At 35.4% G+C, this 7,027-nt stretch overlaps 1 pseudogene; it reads right to left on the bottom strand.

Moving 5' to 3' along the window:
- Nucleotides 1–1,536: 1,536 nt before the first annotated feature.
- Nucleotides 1,537–5,542, bottom strand: LOC113059615 (rhomboid-related protein 2-like; annotated as a pseudogene).
- Between the last annotated feature and the right edge of the window lie 1,485 nt (nt 5,543–7,027).

Below are 7,027 nucleotides of genomic sequence, written 5' to 3'. Positions count from 1 at the left end.
TTTTGATTAACTGAATGCATCCTTGCTCAATCCAAGTATTATTATTTTATTTTTTCAAAAACAATCTTAGTGTAGTGAATATTATGTATATGTATTTCTGCTACTAACAATAGATTGGAACAAAGTACCTGGTGGGGTCAGCTGGGGAATGTGGTGGCGGCCAATCACATGTCAGTGTTACTCAGGGTCAAAGAACTAAACTTCTGATGAACATTTAGTTGCAAACACAGCCCCAGACAGTGTCAATTAAGTTCTAAAAATAACCCAGAATTAGATTAATACATATTAGGGGTGGGAGCCTCATGCATTGATTTGATTTACAACCCAAATTCTGGATTGTACTGGAATGTTTTGTTAGTCCGAAATTTACCCAGTTGATGTGATTGGTCAGTAAAGTGGAAAATCAGCCTCAAAGCAAAAGCTCCTCTTTTCATCCTTAAATGCCCTTTGAGAACTTACAGGTCACACCAGGTAAACAACAGTTCTGTAAATTTCAGAAACATCCACTATTGAGATATTGAGTTTATTGTGCAGCAAGGGGTAGCATTAGTATATAGGATCAATTCACGAAATAATGCTTTAACGATCAGTGAACTATTTTATACCATGTGGATGGAGTTTGTTAGTCATTTGAAAAAAAAAATTCCCTGTAGCAAACACACCACTTAAATATGAAGGACCTCAGTGAAAACTCAACTGCCATCAAAATAGCTCATTTGTAATGAAAACCGTTCAAATTTAGTTTTGTTAACTGAAAATACCTGGAATGTTGTTTAGACTGGCAAGAACACTGTATCCATATTGGGCAGCAATCAATGCTCTGTTTTGGAGAACTACTATCAGCTAATTAAAACAGAGGAACAGAGGACAGGATGCTTTCCGTTGTAAACTCACTTCACCTTGGTTCAGCATAGCACAACATTTATTTCAAATCCAAATTCATTAACCAGTTCATAAAACAACTATATGTAAAACACATAAATACTACTAAATGAAATAGACCAATATGGTTTTAAAATGTTGTACAATATCTTTAAAGATGACACGATTCTTCAAATTGCCACCACATTTCCAGCCTTAAACCAATTTCTGAATCTTAATGATGTGATAATAAATTGTAAATGCATTATTATAGATGCATATCATTAGTATTGAAATGACATTTCCTTTTTATTAAAGGTCAATAACTTGCAATGCAATATCACATTTAACTACATTTGTGACCTCAGGTGGAGTTCTGTCAACATGCTGATCAGTGCTGCCCTCTACTTGTATTATTATGACATCTCAAATATTCTGAGATGACAATAATGTGAAATACATTTAGAGTTTTTATAAATAATAATAATAACAACTACATGCCAAGTTTATCTTTTTAAACACAAAGCTCATTTTTGGCTTCATACAAATCAAACTCTAATTAAATTGATCTGTTTAGTCATGACAGAAATTTGTAAACAAGCCTCAGGAATTCAGGAATTTGTGAATATAAAATGAATGGTCCCACCAAAAAAAAAAAAAAAAAAAAAAATTATATATATATATAAAAACATTTGTTTCCTTTACATATAGTGTATTAGCATTCAACCTTAAAAAAGACCAACAGGATATTCTGACATATAACTTTAACACACACATCCTCCTCATGCAGTCACTGGGGACAAGAAGATGTTGAAACCTACAGCAAAACAGAAGGCAGCGATGTATGCCAAAATGCACATCCAAAAGCGTGGATCCTTCAGGAGCTCTTTATTGAAGTTGGTGAAAAACACATAACCAATGGTCATGCCTGCTACCCCACCGGCAATATGAGCCACAAAAGAGACCTAACAAAAAAAGCCAAATATGAACAACCATTCTAGTAATTATCAAGACTTTTATCTTATTCCACGGTACAGGTAAATATATATATTTTCAATATGGTTTATGGTTCTATTATGGTCTCACCTTCATCCCAGCCTCGTGGTTAATGAATCTTCTGTAAATAGCAAATCCAACATCTGTTCCAACTGGAAAAAATATATAAAGAATAATACAATTTTATTTTCCAGTAAACCGTGCTTAATTTTTCCAAATATTAATAGTAGATATTAAAAAATATGTCAGATGTCATTTAAGGAAAGTGGCAATAGGCGCACCAATCAGAACAATTACTAGGATGCGAAACACTCCCAGAAGTGGCATCATCTCCCTGAAATTCTAGAAGAAAAAGACAACTTTTTACATTTGGAACTTGAGTATATTATCTGAATTGCATTTTTTTATGATATCCCATTACATTTTAAAAACTACTCACCACCACAGCATTCATGAAGTAACCTCCTATGAGGGCATAAACACCACCTGAAGCACCCACAAGAGCACTGTAAGGATCGAAGATGGAGCTGGCGAGAGAGCCTGAAAGAGGATTGATACACAAACAGACATTCCATGAGAATTAGAAGAGGGGCAAGAGCTAAAGACTGAAATGAATGAAGCCAATTGAGATTATAATCAAATCTTAAAGCTGCAGTAGGTAACTTTTGTAAAAATATATTTTTTACATTTTTGTTGAACCTGTCATTATGTCCTGACAGTAGAATATGAGACAGATAATCTGTGAAAAAAAAAAGCTCCCCTGGCTCCTCCCAGCAGTAAGAAACAACCAATCAGAGCTGCGGTCCGTAACTTTTCTTTGTGTTCAAAATGTAGAAAAATGTATATAATAAGCGAGTACACCATGAATCCATTTTCCAAACCGTGTTTTTAGCTTGTCCTGAATCACTAGGGTGCACCTATAATAAGTGTTTATATTCGGACTATTTTAGATTGCTTCAGGGGGTACCGCTGAGGAGTAACCCAGTACCTTTGTGATTCTTCATAGACATAAACAGAGAGAAGTAGTTCCGGCTACGATGTTCTTCCGCAAGACGCAATATATATGATATATATATATATATGATTGATAATATTATTTGTGTCATTTCATTAATGTCAAAATGAAAGGTCAAACAGAGTGCACTGCAGTGAGATATACCATATCCTATGCAGTGAACTGTATTTGTATACTGTATCCTAATAAAATTTACCAAAAGGCAATAACCCACCTGCAAGGACTCCAGCCATATAGACCATGCCAACTTCAAAGCCCTTATGCACCAGCTCCAGGGGAATGCCCAGAAAAAGCTGCATGATCAGGTTTCCCATTATATGCTCCACACTAAACCAAGAGAGATATATTTAATAAGAGAGATATATTTAAAAGTTACCAACAGGGTACTAACTTGGATGTCAGATCCAGTAATACATTGATTTGTCTTTCAATAGTGGAACATTAGTTTAATTATGTCACTGAAAAGTTATTATTTTATTCGTTCTTTCAAAAGTAGGGTCAATCAAATTTCAAAATAAAGGGGCTAAATATAATTTTTTTATTGAGCACTATCATGTAGACAACCATAATTGTCTCAAAATTAGTCATTAGTCATCAAATACAGTTGAAGAAAGGAAGCAAAATGCATACCCGGCATGTACAAACATGTAGGAGAGAAACCGCCAAGCCTCACCACGGTTTTCAGGTTTATAGGTAAGAGGAACTATTCCAGATCCCTGTTCCCAGGGTTATCCACTGCTTTTGAGGCTTCCATACTGCATAGTAGATAAACACTCCCAACTGTCAAAGATTGAAAATTTTTGACTTCATTGTTTCATCTGCCAAAAAAATGTGTCCAAAACCTGTGCCAATGTCTCAAAAGTCATTGATTTCTACTGTAGCAGTAACATTTCAGGTAAGAACGGGAAAAAACATTGGCTTTGCAGAATTTAACACATATTTAGATGCATCTTGTTAGTACAAAATAAATAAAATTAACAATGTTTAAATTAATTTCTTAATCACTTAATGAAAATCACTCTTTCTAATGGCAGGTCTCATACGTTTCTTAATTTTCAAGACACTTATTGTCAGTGACAATTGGTCTATTTTGATGAATGTCCATGGAAACAAGGATGAATTTGGCCTTTTAACCTCTGTGGCTAAGACTCGCTAAACAGAAATGGAAAAGTGGAACGCTAAACTCAAGAGAATCTCAGTTCTTTCATAGTGAGGCACGAATGACCTACACCTAACCCCGCCCCTAAACCTAACCGACACAGGAGTTTAGACAAACCGTATAAAATCGTACGAGTTGGGTCGTACAAATGTTTTGCAGCAAACATTTTATCGTACCTCCGCTAAACTGACAAGGATGATGAAGATAGGTGGCGGACAGCAGTTCGCGCGCTCCAAATACGTCTCCCGTAACTCCTCGGGAAGCATCCACCTAGAAACATTCTTATGAATATTCTCTACCCTCCGACTTCTTCTCTTGGGATTTCCTCGATTGCCACCTTCCTCGCCCATCTGCACGGAAAAAGTGTCCTGTTCTTCGATACCATAATCGCCCATTTCTTAAAAATGCAAATCAAAAAAGGTCTCTATGCATTCATACAAGAATCAACTGAGAAATTACAGTTTTTTCATTGAGATGAAAGTTATTCATATTCTTGGCATTAGGCAAAATAAAATCAAAATCATAAGAATACTAAAATATAGGCCAGCATTTATATTTCAGCTTCACATTTATTTTGTTTTTCCCTCTCTCTCTGTTTAGCTCTTCCTGTATAAACAAACTCATCCTATATAGAATTATTTACAGGCTATGTGCTCTTCAGTTTAGAAACAATTCTATGAAAAATAATCCTCATGGGACTATAAAATTAATATCAAGAGACTTACGTTTTAGACACCGTATTGGCTGTTTTTGCTCTATCTCGCCAACAAAAATCATTACAAACAGCCACAGCACAGTTTTACATCTCTGAACAACATGACGGTGTTTCGTTCCTGAATGAATCAACCATTTAAATGATTCGGTTTGAATGCCACTTTATATGCAACTTCTGCAAAGATTAATTTTGTTGATACTGATTTCATTTGTTTAGTAACAGCCTTCATGTATTTTTATTATAACCGACTGATTAAATGTAAAATATGATGCAAATTTTTGGTCAAACTGACCCCCTAGCGTTACTGACACAAAATGATGTGCAACAGTCGCTTTATCATGTCGAGCACGTGCTTTCTATAAACGTTTAGAAGTTGTTATTAAATGGAGCAAAATGTGGTGCCAAATTTTAGTTTTTTATGCCCGAAAATATTTTGAATATGTAGATAATTTGAGAACAACACTCCAATCAACTTACCCCTTTCTTCTGATCCACCACCTCAGGCTTGTGAAGATTTATCTGAGAGCGCGCACAGATCACTGCTGATTAATGTTGTTGGTTTTGAAATAATAAAAACTAAATAAAGTCTATATTTAAAAATAAATAATTAAATATATATGTATATACAATAACCATAAGATAGTTGTGAGACCACCACGGACTAAATGACTCTCTCCCTTGAAGATTGTTACTGGCTTCCACCAGATTCTCCAGTTACAGTCTTCCTTCCTCCAGTTTCTATGTAAAGTGTCTGGGGGATCGTTTTGTGTTTAGTTTTGTTGAACGAAAAAAAGCAACCTATGACCCGCCCATTTTTGGTTGACCCTACCTGCCCAAACCGCCACACCTTAAGTCATGTGACGCAATCAGCATTCATCCATTTTAAGCACTTAGTCTACACGAAACTTCGATGATTAAAATATTATGTTCTAACCACAACAAACCATGAATAAAATACTGTACTAACTACAGTATTTGAAAAGAAAGGGTGAAGCAAAGGGTCATGAAACCCCAGACTACTTTTTCTGAGATTAGAGTTATTTATTTGTGTTGCATATCATAAAATACAATGTTGGCATTCAATAGTTCTAAATTGTCTATTTTCATCTTCCATGTTAAAATCTACATCGTGTTGATGAAGTCACATTTTTTGACGTGGTGAGACAGCGCAACGCCTCATACTCTGAAGACCACGCCCACCGGGGTTGGGAGTCCAAACGCTTTCCATTTACTTGGAAGCTGCCTCCTGGTCATTTCTGACTTACAACAAAAAGCAGAGCAATGCCTAAAAGCTGCTATGTGACGAGGAAAACAGTAAACAAGCTAAAAAAGTTTTTTAAGCTGTCGACCAAAAAAACAAGCATTTAGGACACAAAAATAGAGCATGTGATATTACTCTGAGAACTGCGCCAGACTGTGCCCACTGGAGGGAAACATAGGCTTATCTGCGACAAGACCATTCAGGATTTGTAACCACGAAAAATGATTATTTAACCACCCTATGTGAGTCTAAGAGGAAGAAATATATTAAGATTTAAGAAATATATTTTTAAAAAAAATTGAGGGGGGTGGGGGGGTTCGACAGCTTATAAAAATGTAGTTCTGGGTGGTGTAGCTTGTTTACTGTATTGTCACATAGCAGCTTTTAGGTATTGTTCTTTTTCCATTTTTTTTTTTTTTTTTTTTGTAATGAGAAATTACTACCTGTTTTTATACAGTCTATGGAAATTGCAATTTCCCGCAATAGAAAGTCAATGGAGAGCGTAGGATAGTCCAGATACAAATTGTTAATAAACGGAGCAAAATAGTGCCAATTATTTTATTTATTTTTTAATGTATGCTAATACACACACACACGTCAGTAAAATAACCTGAGATCACCACTAACTAAAATACACTCTCCATGGATGATATACTGGCTTCCACCAGATTTTCCGGTTCCAGTTTTCCTTCCTTCAGTTTCTATCATAGACAGTAAAAGAAAGGTTTCTATGTGAAGCATCTGCGGGATCGTTTTGTGTTTAGTTTTGTTGAACGAAAAAACACACCTTAAGTCACGTGACGAAATCAGCATTCATCCATTTTAAGCACTTCGACCACACGAACCTTCATAATTAAAACGATATGTTCTAATCACAACAAACCATGAATAAAATAAAGTACTAACTACAATATTTGAAAAGATAAGGTGCAGCTTAAACCATAGGCGGAGTTTCGCTTTTAATCGGGAGGGTGAGCACTCACACGCAGAAGAGCTTTAACTTTTTTATATATTCTACAT

The sequence above is a fragment of the Carassius auratus genome, chromosome 41 (genome assembly GCF_003368295.1).
Source record: "Carassius auratus strain Wakin chromosome 41, ASM336829v1, whole genome shotgun sequence".
Lineage (NCBI taxonomy): Eukaryota > Metazoa > Chordata > Actinopteri > Cypriniformes > Cyprinidae > Carassius > Carassius auratus.
Note: the sequence above shows the minus strand (reverse complement) of the source record. Positions and strands in the feature narration are given on the sequence as shown.